The sequence below is a fragment of the Apium graveolens genome, chromosome 1, assembly GCF_009905375.1.
Source record: "Apium graveolens cultivar Ventura chromosome 1, ASM990537v1, whole genome shotgun sequence".
Taxonomy (NCBI): Eukaryota; Viridiplantae; Streptophyta; class Magnoliopsida; order Apiales; family Apiaceae; genus Apium; species Apium graveolens.
In genome coordinates this window covers 92,543,252-92,568,938 of record NC_133647.1, presented here as the reverse complement: position 1 = coordinate 92,568,938, position 25,687 = coordinate 92,543,252, and positions in this window count along the sequence as shown.

The window sequence follows — 25,687 nt, the reverse complement described above, 5'->3', positions numbered from 1 at the left end:
CCTATGAACCTGTTATACGTGTGGCGGTGAAGCCAATTCACTTACACTTATCTTTTCTATTTTACTGTTCGAAAAGGACCAGCATAATGTCTATTAATTTTCTTTTCTTTTCAATTCTAGTAATTCGTGCTCATGAACATTTCCAATAGTTACTGATTATTGAATCTCATTCCCACATGTTTCTCTGTTCAATTAACCTAGTTCGTAATCGCTTTCAATCGCATTTGAGGCGCTTTAATCGTCCCTTTAATCTTCTCGTCCATCTGCGAATGATATATTGAAACCAGGGCATATTCAATTTCTAATGTTCTTAAAATTAATTAAGTGTTAACGAGAAAATCTCAACTGGATATGATTCACGCACAGACTCATCACCATATCTTATTTCCCTTGAATCATAATCGAGTAAATTTGCTGAGCGAAAATCTCTTACTACTTTGAAGAAAATGCACTAGCCTGGAGGCATCACCGGCATATTCTAACCCATATTATTATTTATTTTGGTTCTAGGAAGTTCTCATACAAAAATGACTGCAATGCTTTCCTTGACATCTAGTCACATATAACGTTTATTCTTTCTTTATGCCATACCATAAAAACATCTTCTTTGACATCTCTGCCTCGTATCATATTCTCGGAGTAGTTTGAATCCCTTGAGTTATCGTAGTCAAATTCCTATCTTTTAGTTACGCCTTACATAATAGCCCGTTCATCTAGGAGTGGTATATATTATTCTGGTTCGACATAATTCATCATATTCTGAATACTCCTATCAAATCTCACATCAAACAATATTGATCACTTATAATAAATTCCTAGATCTGATGACGTACCACCATTTCTTCAAGCAGCAACTAACCCACTTATTGGACAAAATGTTTATTAATAAAAGAGAATGATGAGATTTGGACATCCTATCAATAATGATGCAATTAACACTTTCCACACCTTTAGTTCTCAGATAATTTCACTACGACGTCTCCTGGCGAAATGTATCCATCTAGCCTTTGATGTCCCGCCTTAATTCTTGGGTAGGTATAACACTAATTTACATGTTTCTCCCATTTTTTTCTTCATGTCTGGTCACTAGATCTTTTCTTTCAGCCCTCGGTATTTAATTGTACTTTTGAGATGCATTCCATATCTCAATTTAAAAATTTTTCCTCAAACTCTTCACTTTACTCTTGTCCCATATAATACCCATATCTTACCTATATCCTGGAATCTTATAAAGTTTCTTTATCATCCTTTTAATTCCACTTCCTTTCCTATTTCCGTTCTTCATTCTCATATCTTATTCAAAACCGAACTCTTGACATTAATACTCATTTTTATGTCATATCAAATTAGATATCAATATGAACTTTGATGCTCACAACATCCCATTTTGAAGTAAACATCAATCATCTATATTAATACCACTTTCGATATTTAACAATAACCTAAATATCAACATCAATCAGAAACTGAATTAAAACTGTATCTCACATTTTATCCAAAACAGAAATACTTGGTAAATCATTTATTGTATGATTATCAAAACAATTTAGAAATAAGACGTCCTTTAATAAAACTTCATTGCAGATGATAAAATCTCTTTGATTGACTAATAAAATCCATATTGTTGTAGGTACTAATCTCTTCTTCATTCCACCTCCCTTTTTCCTTTCTTTTATTTCTTCTTTTTGCTCTATCTTAAATCTTTAGTTCTTAAAACATTCTCCTTACTTGTCCATACAAATAAATTTTTATTTCTCTCGTCCATTATAAAGGGCATATTCATCCAAGTAAAGCCTCACACACTTGCAGCAATTCCTGAATTCTACTAGTGTCCTTACTTCCTCCAAATTTCTCATTGCTTTGATTTCGTTTTTGAAAATCACATCATAATTTGACTTAATCTAATTGGAGTCGATTTCCATCTAACTCGCCATTAATTGGTAAAATTAATATATTAACTCAATCAACTGATCAATTACACCAAGTGATGAATAGCTAAATAAAATCAAAGACCAATTATATAGTCGGATTGGCTGTAACAACCTTTTTTAAGAGCCGAGATCACAATTGTTTGGAGTAGCAACATGAATATCAATAACACACGGAAGTATACTTTCTATATTTTAAAAGTAGGGTATTTTCTGAAAATTTGGGTAGCATCTCCTTTATATTATTGACTACCATTTGGGCTCAAGACGACATCAATAATCAATCACACAACCAACAATCAATCCTCAAATATACCAATCCATTGCCACTTTCTGAACTCACCAATTCACCACCTCATGTAATATTAATCAATTCACCACCTCATGTAATATTAATTAGTACACCCCATGTTTCTAGTTCAACTGAAGATTGTAGAAAACAATTTTTATTATACCATACCTTTTTCATATCTTCTGATTATAACAGAATATCACTAATGAGTGCATTTACAAATTATTCTAAAATTCTTCTAGTTCGTGCCTCAATTTAAGCTCTGTAATTAGCAATTTATCCATCTTTGGAAACATACACTTGTTCTTATTAGTTAACTTGTTCAACTTCTGATAACCAACACCTGGTCTCAACCAACACTCTTATAATCTTGTGAAAGAATTCCTTTGGTTTTAAAACATTATCTCTTAAAAATTATTGCAGTTAAACCAAAATACCTTTACCTCCACTTATTCCTTTTCATACTGAACTTCCTTCACCGGTTCGGTTATGAGCATCAAATTTGCCATAACTTATTTACTTAAGTGGGAAAACCCCACCATTCCTTGAAGAACACCCTTGAAGTTTATTCGTAACTAGAATTTCTTCGATCTTGAATCTTCATGACAAATATCTCCCGCCTGATTGAGGTATGCTTCATCTTTACAACGTATTAATCGAGTATCTGGGTATTATTAATGAATTTCTTCATTCGCTTCCGTTGTCCAATCAAACATTTGCCTTATCCGATATACGCATCTTCACTTTTTTATTCCTCTAGTTAATTTACCTCATACGGTTCGCTAACTACTCCAATTCACGCCAAAATCTCATACTTGCAAAGTATCATGTATACAGATTTCCTCCTTTGATGTGATGTCCTTGCAACAATACCGTTATTGGCATAATGGTTCTTCTCTGCACGTAAATGTCCATCATTTATTGGCTTGCAATTATCCATACTCATCATATAACTCCATCTGCTACACAGGTTCATTTCACATCCTTTATAAAATATTCAAAGAATAGACCTTACAGAAGAAGGAAATTTGTGTATATGATTTTGATTGAAAACCTTTTGTAACGAATAAGAGTACAAGGAAATAATCGGAAGGATCCATAAATCAACAAATCATGATTAAAAAAGAAAGAATGAATAATGATTTAAATATGAATGAGATAACCATATTTGTACTCAAGATGGCCATTCTTTCATACTATATGGCATACAACACATGAGTAGGTGGCGTCCCACCAGACTCTTTGTCATTTCGACAAAGCGTCACACCATAACACTGCTTGTCTCAATCAGAAAGCAATATTTTGAAGGAGGAATGATTTGAAAGGGATTTAAATGATTTTCTTGTCACCTTATAGAGCTGATCATGAAAGAAGTTCATACTTCACTTGAGATTCATAAGAATATTTAGGATTATAGGAAAGAATAATATCATTGGTCGCCATCCACATTTCAACTATTTACAGCTTCAATGCTAGTCCAATCAATAAATCCCATTCCGAGTCATATATTAACTTTAGAAAGTTCTCTAAAATGCTTTCTTAAATCGATCATTATAATAAATTCCCATGTGCTGAGTCTTGTATCTTTCGCGTTGCGCTTCCATGTTTATAATTCGACTTTATTTGCAGTCTTACGAATTTTACACTCATAACTTCAAATTTTGCTTATGCTGCTGATCGTTCAACATATCGCCTATTTTGCTAATAACGTTCTTCCTTTAGAAATTCTGGAGATTTCCTCAATCTTCTTTGCTCGTACCCGGCTTCTTGTGAATCGACGAATTCTTCGAACTCTAATCATCTCAGAAATTGAATGAATAGTTTCTCCGCACATTGGTTTTGTTGTTAAACTTATCAAACAATATTTGCATTCTTCTGCTAGGATCAATCAAATCTTTTCTGTAATAGCGGATCCACTTGGCCTTCTAAATGAACCATACTAACTTCTAGAACGAGTATTATTTTGAATAATCTAAATCTTAAAACAATCGAGAAACTCAAGGAGTAATTGGACAACCAAGTCTTAAAACTTGTTTTGTTTAAAGGACTTTTTGGAAAAAAATTGTTAAGAAAAATCTCTTTTGAAAACTGGTTTAAAATTTTAAAATCATACACCTGGTCATCATTACTATATGAATTGGTTGTCGTCCTTCTAAACCACTACAAAGTATCAAACTAGGAACATAATCAGATAAAAGCTCATTCATTTTTGTATATCCTCTACCCCTTGTTGGGTCCATTTTACTTTCATTGGTCGAAAAAAATTCCAATTATTGTTGCATATTATCTTATTCGTAACTTCACTTCTAGTCTTTTATATCGGTAACTCTCACATCATCATCTCTTACGATTACTAAGTATAACAAGTCTATCCAGTAATCATTAAAACCATTTTATAAAATAAGCTCAACTATTATCGCATCACATTACTACTATACGTATCATGATCGATCATAACATCATCATCAATTCCAAGAGAACTCTTGATATCCAATCTTCTCAAACTCTTTTAAATTCCATCTAGCTCACTCCAAAAGATAATCATGGGTGGCATACTTACTAGTAGCTCCATATAATCTGGTAGTATCTATTTTTCAGAATACACGAATCCATTCTTTAGGTTTCTTCTCACCCTTCTTAATATCTTGTGTACTCACTATATGTTGTAGCTCTTGAATCCATCGTTATAGGTGCTATTACTGCCTAAGACGGGTTTTTAACTGATGGTATAAAACAAGGTGGAGGGTAGCCAGAAAAGATACGCTCACAGCTGAATATCCGGTAGAACCAGAATTAGGATGTGGGGGATTCTCGAATAGGTAGTCTCGCATCAAGGGATGGGATAAGAAAGTGAAAAGGTGCAATCACCGTAACAGGATGTAACATGGCTAACACCGGTGGACGAGTAGGGCGTGAATCAGATTATGGTCCTCCGACTGAATGTTTTGAATGATCAGACGATACCGGTATAAAAGAATCTGTCATCGCTGCTATCTGAAAATCGCATTTCCAGATAAGAATCTCGAATCTCATCACGAATCATACCAAAACCTATTATACAGTCGCACTAAACCTCTCAACGTCCTATTTTACTATTTCTTAATCCTAATCCTAACCCTCTACCCATTCCCGATATTCTAAGCTTATTTCAGTGACTTCAAACCTGTGGCTCTGATGCCAAACCTATAACGCCCTCCAAACCCGGGTCAGAAGTTTGGGGTTCACAATACACACCCAATATATAAACGTATATATTAAATATTATATGCATTGACCCTTCTTTACACAACCACGGATCGTAACAGGTTAAAGTATGAAAATAAGCCACAACCTTAACTTTTATTACATCGTACCAAAACCCAACTAGTTCAACTTACAACTGATAATGATATCATTCTTACAATCTTGCATAACTCATCTACAATATAAAGCTCCTGCTAGCTCGATCCAACTTAACCTGGAATCCTAGCTCGCACACAGGACTGGGAATCCTCGTTACCAACAATTTCCTTTTTTGACTGTTAAAAACATAAAAAGGTTTACAAGAGTGAGCTAACTAGCTCAACAAGTCATAATAGCAATAACTGAGGTTAAACAATAACCAATTGAAATGATTTAGAAGAATCGAGTTTCTGAATAAGCAATGATTAAAATTGGATATTCACTTTTCATTTTAAAAACCAAGGTTAGGCTGCTGATCAGTCACGCACTAACCCCGAGCAAGGCTCCCAGCTTTGCTCTATATACTGGATCCAAGACACGCATTGGCCTATTATGACCACGAATCTGGTCCACATGTATTAAACCATCCAATTCTAAAATAATTCAATATGATAACCAATGTAAATCAATAAGCTTGTTAGGTCACACACTGTAGAAGGGGGTTGAATACAGTGTATACTACAATCAAATCGAATTAAGAACACAAGTATGAAACACAGAATAATCTTATTAATAAAACAGTATTACAATGGAACCGTTCTCTCTCAGTGATGAACAAATATCATGAGAGCTTCTAGGGTTACAATGAAGTATATTCTCAATTACAATAACACCTATAGTGTAAACCCTATGCTATGTTTATATATACACATAGTTACAAGATAATCTTCTAATTGATATCGGATATAAGTCTGCATCCTAAAATATATCAATTAGTTATCTTTTCCTCCAAGTCTTCTATTTTTCATAGAATTCTTCTCCATGCATATCTCTTCTTGTGTTTGTCTTAATCTTCTTTCCTTCAATCAGCCGCCTTCCTTATCTGAATGTCTTCTTAAGTCCTGATATTATCTCCTGATAAATATCTTCTGATATCTTAAGTTCTAATAACTTAAGTTCTGATATCTTAAGTTCTGACTTCAGTATAAGTACTAATTTCTAGTTAAGTCCTGATTTGTCCTGTTAGTCAAGATCTGAAAACTAAACCCAAATCATTATTAGACATGACACCACAAATATATCTAACAAAGCTGAATCATAAACAACATTTATATTGATGCATAGGGTGATTCACAATACCATGAAGGTGTAACAAGGAATTTGTTAGGCCTCAATAATACTATAAAAGGGGGTTGAATATAGTATCTACAATCAATTCGATTATAAACACAAGTATGTAACAGAAAACAAGTTTATTCAATATATCAAACTCTGTGACAGTAGGTTTAATCTACTCTCTCAGTGATGTATGATACCATTAAGAGTTGTTAGGGTTACAATGAATAATATTCTCGTGAATGATAACACATATAGTGTAAACCCTAATCTGTGTTTATATATTACACAGTTACAAGATATCTCCTAATTGATATGATATATTCTATCTCCTAAAATACATCAATCAGAGATTATCTACTGTAGTCCTTTAGCTGTACAACTCTCCAAGCATATCTTCTTTTGTTTAATCCAGATCCTCTCTTGTAAATCATCCGCTTTTCATCCCTGAAGTGTATCCGCACTTAAGTTCTGATGTAAGTCCTGATGGCTTAAGTTCTGATAACTTCTTGTCTTTAGTAAGTTCTGATTTCCAGTTAAGTTCTGATAGTAAGTTCTGAAACTAAACAAATCAGATTAGACATGACATCACAAATTTATCTAACAATCTCCCCAACTTGTAAATTATAAAAATATACAAGTTTATAGATTTGATGATGTCAAAAACATTTAAGTACAAATGCAATGAGAGTTTATATGCACAATTAAATACAACTTACAGTCCATGCAGCTTTTACCAAATACAATGAATCAGCCTGAATCCATAATGATTCCTTACAAAGTCTGATACCAGCTTGGTCTCTGCATTTCTTTTAACTTCAAGTAACTGAGCTTTGACTTGATGTAGTTCTTCATCTTCAGTATCACCAATCTAATATATGGTAGCTCTAAGTGCAGAAATTGGATTTCTTTCAAGTCCATCTCCCAGTCTGATTACCCTTGGATGTGTAGAATCTTCATTATAGCATAAGCATCTTCCTTTCAGAATTACTTCTACCTTAGCAGAATTCTTCCTCATAGGAATTTCTCTTCCATCATCCTCAGTCATCATTGGAGTATACTCTAACATTTTTGCACCAGAAATTCTGAGTAAATCTCTTATTGTCTTCAGAATATATTCTGACCATTTTCTGGTAATATCAAAATTTACCTCCAGTAGATAATGAATATATTGGAGCTCTTTGACAGATTTCTTCAGCACATCAGAGTCATATAATCTATAAGTTCTGCCATCAATCAGAAATAAGATCAATTTCTCTTTTTCTTCATAACCATCATGAGTATCCATCACTACTTGAGCAGAAAGCACTTTGTCAAGGTGCTTCTGTGTGATCTCTTTATATGGCTTGTTAGTCAATGTGAATGGATCTCTAATATCAACTTCTATCCCAATCTGTAATTTCTCTCTGTCAGAACCTAATCCAGAAGTGTCTCTAGCTTGCTTGGCTTTTACCCCAAATGCTGCAAGTTGATTCAACATCTGTTTTGTCTTAGGCTGAACTGGAATAGACTTGTTCCATAACAGCTTCTCCTTGTCTTCTAATGTTAAGCTGTCTATGTCAACTTGAGCAGTGTCAGAGGTTGATGTCTTGATGAACTGGTCAGGATTTGCAGTTTCATCTGTAGCTTGCTGTTCTGAAATATCTTCAGGATTTATTATGTTCTGAACTTCTTCACTCTGAACAACTTGATCTATGTAAGAGGTTTTCTTAGATTCTTTTGTCATCCTCTTTCTCTTCAGAGTTTCAACTAGTTCATCTTCAGCAGCAGCATCATCAAAGACTTGAACTATCTTGCATACATGATCCATCAGAATTTGAGGAATCTTCATCTTCTGTTTTGTAACACCCCCAAATCCGGGGTCGGGGATTCGAGTTGTCACGAGTTCCATTTCCCTTAATAATACTTAATCTTAACAATCAACCAACTACTGCGTACTGTGACCCCACAATATACACACACACACCACAAGTTATAGTCTCAGAGATGAATACCAAAAATAACACAAGTCATTTTATTCCACAATTATAAGTCATTACACCTCAAAAGGGTTTTTGAATAAATTTACATATTCCTTTCCATTATTACAATTCATAATATACATAAGTCTGGTACATCAATAGTTGAAAGCCTAGACTATTGGTAGTTCCTACCTCAGCTACAACGGCATCAACGCCTACAGGAAACTGCGGAACATTTCCTATCCGCTCACGAATTGGGAGCTTGGTCCTGTTCATCTTGTCTATCTGTTGTTGTGTGATGAAAGAAGAAAGCAAGGGTGAGCAACAAGCCCACTGAAATAATATGTATAATGATTAACAATATATGAGCATTCTCATAGTACTCATGAAAGTCTTGGTTAAGCAGATATGAACCAAGTTTGATATCTTAACGCGACCAAGTCACAAAATATTCAGTATATATGTATATATATACTTTTTAAAATCTTGGAAGTCCTCTTCCATGCATAATATACACAGAGTTCCAGTTTATAACTGAATAAAAATATCGTTGCAAGGTGATCTCATATATCTAACCTCGTCTCAACGTTTTTATGAAAATATTTGTCATGCATAAGATAATCATTAACCAGATATAAGTTGAAAAGATGAAGTTACAAGATACTCCAATATACTTATATCTTTTCCGAATACTACTTGAACTACCACCGTTCAAGGTATAATCAGTTTCAAAAGTTCTTCACATAGATGAGACTACAAGATAAGATTTGAATAGATTCAATCTTTGAAATATCATTCAAAAGAAATGAAGTTACGAGATACTTCATTAAGTCCCGATATATATATCCATATATATCTCTCATACATTTCCTGAAAACCTCCGTCATGTAAAGTATGAATAGATTTGTAATATCCAATAAATTTGGAAAGAAAAGAATTTTGGCATAAACCCGATATCTTGCTGATCAGGTAAAGATACCAATAAGTAACCTTTTCTACTGTAGATGGATGAATTCCTCTCCGGTCATCACCCTGGCCGCATTAGGACCTCGCGCTAGACCGTTACCCGGCCACTCACGCGTGGATGGACTGTCACCCAGCCTCTTACACCTTCATAGACCGTACCCCGGCCTGTCGCTTATGCCGACTCAATTAGATGGACTTACTTCCCGAACGTTGGGCAAGTAATTAAATTGTTTTCTTAAAACAGCAACCTCGTTGCGAATATAAAATACACCATAGAGCCAGATCCCTAAGATTTTTGAGCGAATATTCAAGTCTCCTTCGAAAGTAAGATCTTAAATCTGAAAATGAGTTTTGGGATCCGCTCTAACTTTTAAAATCATTTTGAAGACTCGAAAACATTTTTAAGAATGTTTGGAGTAATGCTGATTTAATGAAATAAATCAGTCCCGATATATTAGAAAATATCTGAATATTATTATTTAAATAATATTCCCATAAGGATAATCCTGTAAAAGTTTTAAAACTTATACTTGAAATGAATAATAAATAACCAAAGATATACTTATACGAAAGTACGATCTTTATTTGAATAATCGAAAATAAGTTTGATTATCGAAACATTATTCTTTAATAAAATAAAGAATATTATTTAATAAATAAGCGGAGTCATAAGTCCCCAAATGAATATTCAAAATAATATTCATTAAATAAAATAAACGGAGTCTTAAGTCCTCGAATGAATATTCAAAATAATATTCATTAAATAAAGTAAGCGGAGTCATAATCCTCGAATGAATATTCAGAATAATATTCATTAAATAAAATAAAGTTATCGAATAAACCTTATTCGATTAATAGTTTTGAAAACTATATCAATATATATATATATAATACTCGGGAACATCGACTCCCGGTTTAGAAAAATGTTCACATTTGGGTCCCTTATACTAAGGGTATACGCAACTACTGTTTATCTCTAGCATAGGTATTATGCAACTTATAAGCAATTAAATCAACAATTAGATATCAAGATTACAAAACAGACATGCATATATACCATATCACATGCTCCAATATATCGCAAGTTTTGCTAATAACAATCATGCACTTATCACAAGATAATGCATATACATATATTTACATCACAACAACAGTATAACGGGTAGAAAACTTGCCTGAGTGTTCCCGGTTAGACTTAAGCTTAGAGTGGGTCCGATAACCTATGAACAACAACATAAGTCGGAATAAACCGCGGTCGCTTAAGAAACTAGACTTTAACCAATTGAACCCTAACGTTTGCTTATGGTCACTTCTACGCTTAACGAATCACATAAGTCGTTCGAGTACCCTTGGCTCCACCATTTTTAATAAATTAACTATTAAGAATTTTAAGGCAATTCTTTCGCGAGTACCCTACTAACTGCCTAATCCACTTTACATAATTGTTTCATACGCCAATTAGTCATTTAAGGGCCTTAACCAAGGTTTCAAAGTAAGGCGAGTGGTAATGGTTCGTTCGCGAAACGACGTTACGTAAAACGGTCGTTTCTCCTAAACCGTACATCGGAACCAAGTGATCCACATTTCAAAACGAAGCTTACGATACGCTCTAGGTAAACATGGCAATTTTACAGATTGTTTATTGAGTTTTCTGTCCTGAACACTAAGAACAAGCAGTTGAATAAAAATGGGCATTACGACGGCTATATTTACGAGTTTTCCAAGTTTCTCACTACACCAAAACCTCACCAAATAATCCACAATCATTAACACATCAAACCTCAACTAAGTAATACTATACCAGTCCTTATTCTTCAGATTCTTCATCTCAACCAACCACAATCAAGTTTTATTAACTATAACAAGATTCATTCACCAAATCACTCCAAATCCAAATCAAACTACTAATAATCAAAGGTCATGCTTCTCATTTGGAAAACCAACCATCAAAATCACTAATAATCAAAGTAAAGGATAGGGTTTGAAGTTTATACCTTCCTTGGGAGGTGTTAAGTTGCTAGGAAGCCTTAGGGAGCCTCCTACAAGCTTGATCTTTCCAAAGAAATCAAGAACACAAAGTTAGGCTTTGAAGTTTCTAAAAGTCCGATTGAAAGAACTGTAAAAATGAGGGTCTTACCATGCTTATTTGGATGAGACTTGTGAACAAGAGTTGTAGGTGTTGGATTTTTAATCGCAGCGGGGCGTGGAAAAACACTTTTACACACACAAAATCCAAATAAAAGCATATAAATCGTGAATAAAAATTCGAGGGATCGAATCTAACCTTTTAAAATTAATTCGGAGACAACGATCAGAGATCCTTAGCAGTTGCTCCTCAAGTATGAAGCACTCCACCGGTATCCACCAAGAAAACGACTTTTAGGAGGAGGAGGAGGTGGAGAGAATTTGGTTTTCTGAAACTTTTGGGTTTCTGGGGTTCAAATAAAAATAGGGTCTATAATAGTGTATTTATAGGCAAAATTTTCAGCTGAAATTTTCCCATAAATAATATTATTATTATCCCATTTATTATTCTCATTAATAATTAAAACACCTTTTAATTATTAATCCTTTTTCTAAACACTTTAGAATTAATTCTCTCTCTTGATTTAATTTCCAAAAATTAAATCCTTAATTAATAATATTAAGAACTTTTCTTAATTATTTTATAATCAATTAAATCTCATTTAATCAATTATTAAATTTGCCAATTAATTATTTATTTCACAAATAAATAATTATTTAGCCATTATTAATTAATTCCTCCACCATTAAATCATTCTCTTTTTATGGTGTGACCCTGTAGGTTCAATATTAAGCCGGTAGTAGAAATAAATAATAATAAAACTATTTTATCATTATTTATATAAATTCTCTAATTTATTAAATATGATTAATTAATTAATCACATTTATTCTACATCGTGAGTGATGCTTCTCAACATATCGCGACTATCCGGATAATATGAATTCACTGCTTAGAATACCAAGAACCTGTCAGTGAATAGTTATCGTACAATAAACTCCTTCTACCCTACAATGTCCCGATTAAATACAAGGCATGGATCTTGTGTCAAGCCTATCTAATTCAATCACTTTGCTTACCATTTACTATGCGTAGTTCTATGCAAATTAGAAACTCCTTTCTAATTTCATTCACTCTGGCCAGAGATTCCTGAACTAGCATAAGTGGATCAGCCTTGAACATTCGCTTCCTTCACTGGAAGGGGTAGATCCTTTATTGATCATACACTATCTTCGTGTACAAATTCCTATACCCAGAAGAGCCCTAATAATTGTCCCTGGAGACTAAGAACTAAACCAAAGCATAGTTCAGTGTACACAAGATGACTATGATGACCTCAAGTCTAAGGATACTTGTACAACTATCACTAAGCGAACAACTGCTGACACGTTCTATAATAAGCACCTACATACTAGCTATAGTGTCTCCACACAAATGTCTATGAGAACAGACATCCTTCATAATGAAGCAAGCATAGTATGTACCAATCTTTGCGGATTATTAATTACCAGTTAGTAATCCTATGACCAGGAACTATTTAAGTTTAGAGTTATCATCTTTTTAGGTCTCACTATTATGATCTCATCATAATCCATAAAAAGCTCTACTCTAAACTATGGTATATCTTATTTAAACACTTAAATAGATAAAGCCCGTAATAAAAACAAAACAAGTCTTTATTAATATCAATGAAATCAAAACAGATTACATAAAAGTTATTCCTAAATCCTAATACATGATTGGACTTAGGACATATTCCTTTCAGTAGGCCATCTCAATACCTTTCCAACGAGCTATAGAACACAATATTTGATGAGAAATGAAGGAGATACAGCAGTTTTAACGTGCTGGTTCTGTTTTGGCCGAGAGCAATGGAAATGGGGGAGGAAGATGAGAGCTTGTGTTGACTTGAACTTGTGGTGGAAATGAAATGATTTTAGGATATTTACTTGACTAGTTGTTTTGTTTAAATTAGTGGAAAGTGACATAAGCATGGTGATGTCATCAAGCTTACATAATCCTTGCCACTTGTCTCATCCTTATGGTGGGAGCATCTTTTTAAGCTTAATCCTTATATTAAGATGTTAACTAAGTGCATTAATCTTGCACTAATTGACCCTCCTCCTTGCCTCTTACATTACTTAGTCATTTAATTATTTTATGTAACACCCCCAGATCCGGGGTCGGGGATCCGGGTCGTCACGAGTTCCATTTCCCTTAATAAAACCCAATCTTAATAATTACTCAACTACTCTGTACTGTGACCCCACAATAAACACACACACCACACGTTATAGTCTCAGAGATGAACATCCAAAAATAACCACAAGTCATTTTATTCCACAATTATCTGCCAATACACCTTAAAAGGTTTTCTGAATAAATTTACATTTCTTTGCCATTATTACAATTCATAAATATAAATAAATCTGGTACATCAAAAGTTGAAAGCCTAGCCTATTGGTAGTTCCTACCTCAGCTACAGCGGCATCAATGCTTCTAGAAAACTGCGGAACGTCTCCAAATCGCTTGCGAATCGAGAGCTTGGTTCTGTTCATCTTTTCTATCTGTTGTTGTGTGATGAAAGAAGAAAGCAAGGGTGAGCAGCAAGCCCACCAAAATAATATGTATAATGATTAATAGTATATGAGCCTTCTCATAGTACTCATGAAAGTCTTGGTCAAAAGAAATGAACCAAGTTGATATCTTAATGCGATGAAGTCACAAAATATTCAGTATATATATATACATATATACTTTTCAAAATATTGGAAGTCCTCTTTCATGCATAATACACACAGAGTTCCAGTGTATAACTGTATAAAAATATCGTTGCAAGGTGATCTCATATATCTAACCTTGTCTCAACGTTTTTCTGAAAATCTTTGTCATGCATAAGATAATCATTTACTAGATATAAGTTTAAAAGATGAAGTTACAAGATACTCCAATATACTTATATCTTTTCCAAATACTACTTGAACTACCACCGTTCAAGTTATAATTAGTTCAAAAGTTCATCACCCAGATGAGACTACAAGATAAGACTTGAATAGATTCAATCTTTGAAATATCATTATAAATAATGAAGTTACGAGATACTTCATTAAGTCCTGATATATATATATCCATATATATATATATATATATCTCATACATTTCCTGAAAATCTCTGTCATGTAAAGTATGAACAGAGTTATAATATCCAATGAATTTTGGAAAGGAAAAGAATTTTGGCATAAACCAGATATCTTGCTGATCAGGCAAAGATACCAATAAGTAACCTTTTCTACTGTAGATGGATGAATTCCTCACCGGTCATCACCCTGGCCGCATTAGGACCTCGCGCTAGACCGTTACCCGGCCACTCACGCATTGATGGACTGCCACCCAGCCACTTACACTTTGATAGACCGTACCCCGGCCTGTCGCTTATGCCGACTCAATTAGATGGGCTTACTTCCCGAACATTGGGCAAGTAATCAATTCATTTATCAAAATAGCAACCTTGTTGTGAATATAAAATACACCATAGAGCCGGATCCCTCAGGTTTTGAACGAGTATTTAAATCCCCTTTAAAAGGAAGATCTTAAATATAAAAATGAGTTTTGGGATCCGCTCTAACTTTTAAAAATCATTTTGAAGACTCGAAAACACTTTAAAGAGTGTTTGGAGTAATGCTGATTTAATGAAGTAAATCAGTCCCAATATATTTAGAAAATGTCTGAATATTATTATTTAAATAATATTCCCATAAAGAATAATCTTTATACAAATAATTGAAGTAGAAGTTGTAAGACTTATACTTGAAATGAGTATTAAATAACCAAAGATATACTTATATGAAAGTACTATCTTTATTTGAATAATCGAAAATAAGTTTGATTATCGAAACATTATTCTTTAATAAAATACAGAATATATCTCAGCAAATAATCGGAGTCATAGATCCTCAAATGAATATTCAAATAATATTTATTAAATAATATAAACTGAGTCATAAACCCTCGAATGAATATTCAAATAATATTCAATAAATAATATAAAAGAGTCATAAGCCCTCGAATGAATATTCAAATAATATTCAAATAATAAAATAAAAGGAGTCATAAGTCCTCGAATGAATATTCGTAATAATATTCAATAAATAAAATAAAGTTATCGAATAAACCTTATTCGATTAATAGTTTTTAAAAACTATATCAATATATATATATAAATATATATTATACTCGGGAGCCTCGCCTCCCGGTTTAGAAATATGTTCACCTTTTATCCCCTATACTAAGGGTAAACTCAAATACCGCTTATCTCTAGCATAGGTATTATGCAACTATAAGCATTTGAACCAACAGATATATAAATCAAGAATATGAAACAGGCATGCATATATACCATATCACATGCTACAATATATCGCAAGAATTTGCTAATAACCAATATGCATTTATCGCAAGATCATGCATATACACATATACATCACAATAACAGTTATACGGGTAGAAAACTTGCCTGAGCGACTGGGGGTTACGAATGGCTCGGGACGAGTCTGGTAACCTATAAACAACAAGTAAGTTGGAATTAAACCAAAGTCACTTGTAAATCTATACTTTAACTAACTTAGACTCTAACGCTTGTTTTGCGCTTACTGATTCTCTTAAGTCACTCGAGTACCCTCGGCTCCTTCGCGAGTGTCTTACCAACTACCTAACACACTTACCATAAATGTTTCATACATTAATTAACCCTTTTTGGTCTTTAACCTATGTTTCAAAGTAAGGCGAGGGGAAAAGTTTCGTTCGCGAAACGCCGTTACTTGAAACGGTCGTTTCTCCTAAACCGTGCATCGGAATCGAACGAACTATATATCAAAACGAAGCTCGTAACATGAGCTATCTAAACATGGCAGTGGTCATAATCTATCAGGGGGTTCTCGGGTCCTAATGTTATGCACAAAAACAGTCCAAAGAAAATCAGACGTTACGACGACTATGTTTACGCGATTACCAATGTTTAAACTACTCCAATTAACTACCAACCAACTCATAACCATCAATACAACAAAACTTCACCTAAAACATACCACATCAGTCCATAATCTCCAAGGTTTTCAACTCAAACAACCATAATCAAGACCTATTAACTATAATCAAGCTTCAATTACCAAAACACTTCCAAATCAAACCAAACTACTAATAATCACAATCCATGCTTCTCATTTCACAACACCAACCATTAAACTTACTAACAAATAAAGTAAAGGCTAGGGTTTGAAGTTTATACCTTCCTTGGGAGGTGTTAAGTTTCTAGGAAGCCTTAGGGAGCCTCCTACAAGCTTGATCTTTCCAAAGAAATCAAGAACACAAAGTTAGGCTTTGAAGTTTCTAAAAGTCCGATTTAAAGAACTGTAAAACTGAGGGTCTTACCTTGATTATTTGGACGAGACTTGTGAACAAGAGTTGTAGGCCATCTCAATACCTTTCCAATGAGCTATAGAACACAATATTTGAGTGAGAAATGAAGGAGATACAGCAGTTTTAGTGTTCTGGTTCTGTTTTGGCCGAGAGCATGAAGAACAATGCCTTGGTTTCTTTTTGATTTTGATGAAAAATGATTTGCTTGGCTTGGTTGGTTTGATTTTTGTGTTTGTTTTAGTAAATTACCTAGTTGCCCTTGATTTTGTGTGGTTAAAAAGCCACCACATCTCCTTCCTTCCCATGTCATGCTTGTGTCATCCTCATGATGTCATCCTCCCCTCCTTGTCCTCTTTCTATTGGTTGGATGACATCATCCCCACTAATCCCCTTGATTAACTTCCTAATCGTTTGCCTAATGACCGCTAATCTGTTATACGGTTCGCTTAACTTTCGTTTTCGTTTATCGTTTGAGGGATCATACCCGGGATCTTATTACTTAGGTTCCCTTAACCTTTCTCAATATATTATATTCCTTTTATGATCCTCTCCTATAATCCTTTAATTTAAATCTTTTTTATCCTGTTACCTTTTTCTCAAATCTTTCCGTATCTAGTGTATTTCCGGGAAAAATCAAAGTGTTCGGATTTGGATTCTGACGATCTTTACATACACTTATATCCCATATAAAGTACTAATAAAATCTCAGAATATCCATATCAGAACCCCTACATAGTGTGGCATGAAAAGTTTTCTCATTCAGCAAAAACACTATTCATAAGGGTTTCAAAAATTTCCCAAAAATTGGGGTTATTACAGTCTCCCCTCCTTAAAAGGATTGTGTCCCGGAATCACATTGATACGTGGAACACGTTATGAACTTGCTACAGGTTCGGGGGTAGGGCTAGCTCATATGCTAACTTCCCAAACGTCTTAATATATCCAAGGGTCCAACAAATTGTAGACTTAGCTTTCCTTTCTTTCCGAACCTCATCAATCCTTTTTAAGGGTTTCCAAGGGGATACCTATAACATTACTAGGCCCCCTATTTCATACTCTTTGTCCTTTTTTTGAGTCAAATCAGCATACCTCTTATGTCCATCTTGGGTTACTACCAGCCGTCCTCTGATTAGATCTATTATATCCCTGGTCCTTTGGACTACTGCGGGTCCGAGCATCTTGCGCTCTACAACTTCATCCTAACATAAGGGAGATCGACATTATCTTCCCTCAAGGATCTCATAAGGTGACACCTCGATAATGACATATGATCTATTGTCGTGATATAACTAAATCCGCGTTAAGTGATCATTCTAAATTCTTTCAAGTCTATTGCACAGACTCTCATTATAGCGTTTAGCATTAGAGCTTTTGCTTCTCAATACCCATTCTTTTCTAGTTCGTAATCGCTACAACCTTCCGTTCCTAATATTATACTAGTTATACTTTTGCTCGTTAGCGTTCTATAACCTTTTAATGACCACGACAACCTTAGTATCACGAATGTGTTTCCATTCCGCATACTACCACTACTTTATTACTCCTTTTTCAGTTGTTTCTATTTTCCAAAATTTGATCAATCAAATAGAAGTAAAGGAATTTGTTGAGAGATCACTATGATCATGAACACTTGTTATATTGCATAGTTAGTACAGAAGGTGGCCAGCCTTTAGTACTTGACAAGCAATTAAACAATAGATGGTATCCTACTAGGCTTCTATCACACAGATAGATAGTCATTCGGCAATACCTCCCCTTCTGGAAGGGTTGTTCTTCTCAGATTACATGAAATGAAAAGAAGAGAAAAGAACGAACTGAAGAGAATTGTATATAAAAAATATATATACTGCCACAAAATATCTGGCTTGGAACCTACCTCTGAATTATAGAGGTTTGTCATAGGAGAACAAAACATAAACGTATTTATATCAGCATCAAGTATTATAGCATCGTATTTCCCATGCCTAAATATTTCTATTCCGTCCATCATTCTATGGACCCATGCTCTTCCTTGAGCTTATACACAATCACCTTTGAAACTCCCTCGATATCGAAAATCGAATCTGGGATCTCATTCTAGACCTCATCGTTACTAGAATCCATTTCTATACCGCAACCTTCTTCGTATGGGTAATACTACTCTTTATCGATAAGAAGGAATAAATATATCATAGGTAGATAATTGACTTAATTAGTCTATCAATGATAACTTATACACCACCACGACCCGATTAGTGGTACTTACTCTCAAAATCCATTCCAATACAACTCTCACGGTTGTAAGTAATCAGCTCATTACTCTCAGAATCATTCCTACATTACTATGGCCCACCGTTGACCTACTGTAGTCATTCGTTTTCCATGAAGTTTTAATAGCTAACCATACGGAGTCCATTCATATCATATCGAATTCTTCTAAGGAGGTAACATGATCACCGTTCTTGATTCATGAAGAACACTCCTGATCCTGACGTACATTCATGACGTGAAGCAGATAAAAATTGTAGAAGAGTTTCAATCAAAGCAACGATAGCAGGTTAATACCATTCTTAATCATATGCCTTAAATAGAAGACTTAACTCAAAGGTTCGTCTAGTCCTTTTGGAAACATGGTCCTGGCTTATCCCAAGATAGGACCTCCTAAGATAGATAGCCCGTTCATGGCGATTACACGAATTAAACTTTTACCAACTACTATTACGGTTGGGTATTGCACAGTCATCAGAAGGAATGTCAATCTTCCAAACCATAATACCACCTTCACAGTTTTAACCATCATCACTGTATTCCTCTGGCACAAGCGCCTATAATTATCCTCTTACCTTTAAAGTGTCGGCCACCTCTTTGGCCTTTCCTGATATTAAAATTTCCTTATAGTCAATGTCATTTTAACCACCTCCAAATAAATTTTCTACCTTATTTCAATCACTGCTTTTGTGAAGATGTATTCCTTAAAATCTGATGAGTAAAAAAAAAATATCACCATTTTTCCATAAGTTATTGCCTCAGTCTTTAGAGGTTAATCACTGTCACGACTGACTCTCAATCATACTTAGAACATCTTTTATCTTAAGTCCTAATTGCCCTGAATAATTTCGACCTTTACTGGTTCGATCCATACTTTCTCGTGGTTTAACACGTGCCCCACTTGGCATCATTATAATTATGTCATATTTCCTTTATCAACATTTTTATTCTTGAGAATTTGGAATATTTCCTTTCTCCTTGTAAAACCTCTAAGGTTATCCTTCAATCGTTCCTCCTGTATTCCCTATATACAGGGCATATCAAAATACCATTTACTGATACTAGAACCATTGTCTATATACTTCTGAAATATTTCTCCACTAATCCTTAAAGGTTATTATTACCTTAATCCTTTCCAATTCATACTGTCAAAACTCATACTATCCCTATTAAGGGTGAAATGCCAACCTTTATGCATTCCCCTAGGATTCGTTTTAAGTTACCGATGTTCTATCCTTAATTCCACCTTTAAAAAGGTACAAGCATCCTTCCATGGATAAATAAAGTCATATATCCCTGATAAGGGTATCTTATTCAATCATTTCCACCTCGATAGTCTATACCGAATTTCACAATAGCATCCTTATTCAAGTTAAGGTCAATCCACATGGCCTCCAAAAGATAAAAATGGTTATCCGCTTTTCTTTCCTGATTTGGTAATGATCACATGGATGATCTGGAAGATATTGGTCGTGTTCAACGTGAACTTCTTCTTAATAAATCCTTATTTACTTTTGTTGTTTATCTCAACAGTCATCTCAATGTTGGGATATCTTTCATACCTGGCGTCTCCCTTCCTGGGTATCAAGCCACCGGTCTTACACTTCACATTCTTGAAGGTCACTTCCTTCATCCAATTTTCTTAATTTCTTACTTTCTTGTCTCCTCAGTCTATCCGCGTCTCATTATTTATCCTTCGAACTATCTCAAGGTTTCTTCGAATCCTCCCAACTTACAGGGGATAATATATATGTATCTCTTATGCCCTCAACCATCAATTTTAACTCATGGTGAATCACCCTCATCCTGACGATTACTTACTTTTCTATTTCTATTACTACGAGTCTTTAGGGTTTCCTCATACCCAACTTCCTTATCATTATTTCATGAACTAACACAACATAAGCATTGATTTCAAACATCCCGTCATTCTGGATTCGTGTCCTCAGAACGAATCTTGATAACTTTTACAACTTAGATTCATAATTTATCATACTCGTCTGCCTTTGTTCTGACTCTAAAGCTTTTACACTATCTCCTTATCTTTGGGAATTACTTTCCCGAAAACAATTGACTGGACTTAAATCAGTTTATTATAATCTCTTGCTCCGTGCCTTCCTTGGCCTTTCACCAGCAGGTGGTCTCTCTCTTAGGAGGGTGAGTGATAAAAACAGTCTTTTGTGATTCGTCAATCATTTAGAATCTCAAATGATTCCTATATTTCCTTTAGCCAGGCTCTTGCCTCGACTAGGTCAACCTATTCCTTGGAACTCTGAGAGCTTAACGATTTAAAGGTCATGAAAGAATTTCTTGTCGCATTGTCCCCTCAGGGTGGTGGTTGGGGATAATAGTCTAAATTCTGTCTAGACAGGTCCATAAATTGCCATATAGGAGTACCGTCTCGGGTCTCCTTTCCTTACTCGACTTTCTGTTTCCTTAGTATGAAATGTTTCAACCTTCTCCCATAATCGGGGTTATCTTATACATTAAAAACCTTGTTTTCCACTCTATTATGTTATGGGTTCTTTCTTTCTTGATGGCAACCTCCCTGACTATCACACTCTGGGTTTGCCCTAAATCCTATTCCTCAAACTATGGCTCTCATCTAAGTTCTCATCCTTAAGCTCTTGAACTTTCGGAACCCAAATTCTATAGGAATACCTCATTATTCCCGTATCATCTTTCTCAGTATTAATCTCATATTTATTTGTTGGCTCTCTGCCTTCATTCATCACCTTTTTCTGGCACAATATGCTCTTTTCCAATAATTCGGTCTCTATTGCAATCTCAAACAGCTTTTCGGTACCGGCTCCGATTACCTTCACTACTATTTCCATTTTCTCAAAATCTCTTATCAACTCTCCCAAAGACATTATCATCTTGAGTCTCTCCTTTTTACTAATGGCATCAGCCACCACATTGGCTTTCCCCGAATGATAAAGAATCTCCCAATCATAATTCTTGATTAGCTCTAACCGCCTCCTCTGGCGTATGTTGAGCTCTTTCTACGTAAGAATGTACTAGAGCACTTATGGCTTAGGTAATTCTCGCACTTCTCTCCATACAAGTAGTGCCTCCAATCTTTAGGGTAAAACTATTGCCACGAGCCTAAGCTCATGGGCGGGGTTATCGAATTTCATATTACCTTAATTTTCTTGACGCAGACGCGATTATCTTGCTGTGCTAAGAAGCACCCTAATTCCTTATGCGAAGCGTCACTTACAAATCACAAAATCTCCTTTTTCCATCCGGCAACGCCAACATAGGGGTCGTCACCAACCTTTGCTTCAGTTCTTAAAAGCTGTTCTCGCATTTCTCTGTCTATTCGAACTTCTCAGTCTTATGAGTAAGCCGTGTTAAAGGGGCTACTATCTTTACAAACTTGAACGAACCTCTGGTAGTGACCGGCCAATCCTACCTCTGGTAGTCGACCCAACCAGGGTCATCAATTCATCAGTGGTCCTTTATCCAATCTCGTCAGGATCCTCCATGGGATCCTCCTCAGCAACTATCCCTTCTAGGACAACATCCTCAACCGCTACATCCTCAATATCAACATCATCCGGTTCTGCGTTAGGACGCTCTATTGGATCCACAATCTGATCTCCAATTAGTAATAAAACATCATCGCGTTGATGTTCCTCAACTTCAGGGTTCGGAGTCCCGCTACCATATACGATAACGAACTACGCTTCTATCGCTACATTTATAAGGGTTCCCATAAGGGTTTTAACTGTCAGTACTATGTTAGGTAGTCCGACTATGAACTTGGCAAGAGTTCTTATTATCTTAGTGAACTTATTATCTTAACGTCCCATCATCTCTGAGGTTTATAACGCTTGGCTCTGATACCATTTCTGTAACACCCGCAGATCCGGGGTCGGGGATCCGGGTCGTCACGAGTTCCATTTCCCTTAATAACACCCAATCTTAATAATTACTCAACTACTCTGTACTGTGACCCCACAATAAACACACACACCACACGTTATAGTCTCAGAGATGAACATCCAAAAATAACCACAAGTCATTTTATTCCACAATTATCTGCCAATACACCTTAAAAGGTTTTCTGAATAAATTTACATTTCTTTGCCATTATTACAATTCATAAATATAAATAAATCTGGTACATCAAAAGTTGAAAGCCTAGCCTATTGGTAGTTCCTACCTCAGCTACGGCGGCATCAATGCTTCTAGAAAACTGCGGAACGTCTCCTAATCGCTTGCGAATCGGGAGCTTGGTTCTGTTCATCTTTTCTATCTGTTGTTGTGTGATGAAAGAAGAAAGCAAGGGTGAGCAGCAAGCCCACCAAAATAATATGTATAATGATTAATAGTATATGAGCCTTCTCATAGTACTCATGAAAGTCTTGGTCAAAAGAAATGAACCAAGTTGATATCTTAATGCGATGAAGTCACAAAATATTCAGTATATATATACATATATACTTTTCAAAATATTGGAAATCCTCTTCCATGCATAATACACACAGAGTTCCAGTGTATAACTGTATAAAAATATCGTTGCAAGGTGATCTCATATATCTAACCTTGTCTCAACGTTTTTCTGAAAATCTTTGTCATGCATAAGATAATCATTTACTAGATATAAGTTTAAAAGATGAAGTTACAAGATACTCCAATATACTTATATCTTTTCCAAATACTACTTGAACTACCACCGTTCAAGTTATAATTAGTTCAAAAGTTCATCACCCAGATGAGACTACAAGATAAGACTTGAATAGATTCAATCTTTGAAATATCATTATAAATAATGAAGTTACGAGATACTTCATTAAGTCCTGATATATATCCATATATATATATATATATATATATATCATACATTTCCTGAAAATCTCTGTCATGTAAAGTATGAACAGAGTTATAATATCCAATGAATTTTGGAAAGGAAAAGAATTTTGGCATAAACCAGATATCTTGTTGATCAGGCAAAGATACCAATAAGTAACCTTTTCTACTGTAGATGGATGAATTCCTCACCGGTCATCACCCTGGCCGCATTAGGACCTCGTGCTAGACCGTTACCCGGCCACTCACGCGTTGATGGACTGCCACCCAGCCACTTACACTTTGATAGACCGTACCCCGGCCTGTCGCTTATGCCGACTCAATTAGATGGGCTTACTTCCCGAACATTGGGCAAGTAATCAATTCATTTATCAAAACAGCAACCTTGTTGCGAATATAAAATACACCATAGAGCCGGATCCCTCAGGTTTTGAACTAGTATTTAAATCCCCTTTAAAAGGAAGATCTTAAATATAAAAATGAGTTTTGGGATCAGCTCTAACTTTTAAAAATCATTTTGAAGACTCGAAAACACTTTAAAGAGTGTTTGGAGTAATGCTGATTTAATGAAGTAAAGCAGTCCCAATATATTTAGAAAATGTCTGAATATTATTATTTAAATAATATTCCCATAAAGAATAATCTTTATACAAATAATTAAAGTAGAAGTTGTAAGACTTATACTTGAAATGAGTATTAAATAACCAAAGATATACTTATATGAAAGTACTATCTTTATTTGAATAATCGAAAATAAGTTTGATTATCGAAACATTATTCTTTAATAAAATACAGAATATATCAGCAAATAATCGGAGTCATAGATCCTCAAATGAATATTCAAATAATATTCATTAAATAATATAAACTGAGTCATAAGCCCTCGAATGAATATTCAAATAATATTCAATAAATAATATAAAAGAGTCATAAGCCCTCGAATGAATATTCAAATAATATTCAAATAATAAAATAAAAGGAGTCATAAGTCCTCGAATGAATATTCGTAATAATATTCATTAAATAAAATAAAGTTATCGAATAAACCTTATTCGATTAATAGTTTTTAAAAACTATATCAATATATATATATAAATATATATTATACTCGGGAGCCTCGCCTCCCGGTTTAGAAATATGTTCACCTTTTATCCCCTATACTAAGGGTAAACTCAAATACCGCTTATCTCTAGCATAGGTATTATGCAACTATAAGCATTTGAACCAACAGATATATAAATCAAGAATATGAAACAGGCATGCATATATACCATATCACATGCTAAAATATATCGCAAGAATTTGCTAATAACCAATATGCATTTATCGCAAGATCATGCATATACACATATACATCACAATAACAGTTATACGGGTAGAAAACTTGCCTGAGCGACTGGGGGTTACGAATAGCTCGGGACGAGTCTGGTAACCTATAAACAACAAGTAAGTTGGAATTAAACCAAAGTCACTTGTAAATCTATACTTTAACTAACTTAGACTCTAACGCTTGTTTTGCGCTTACTGATTCTCTTAAG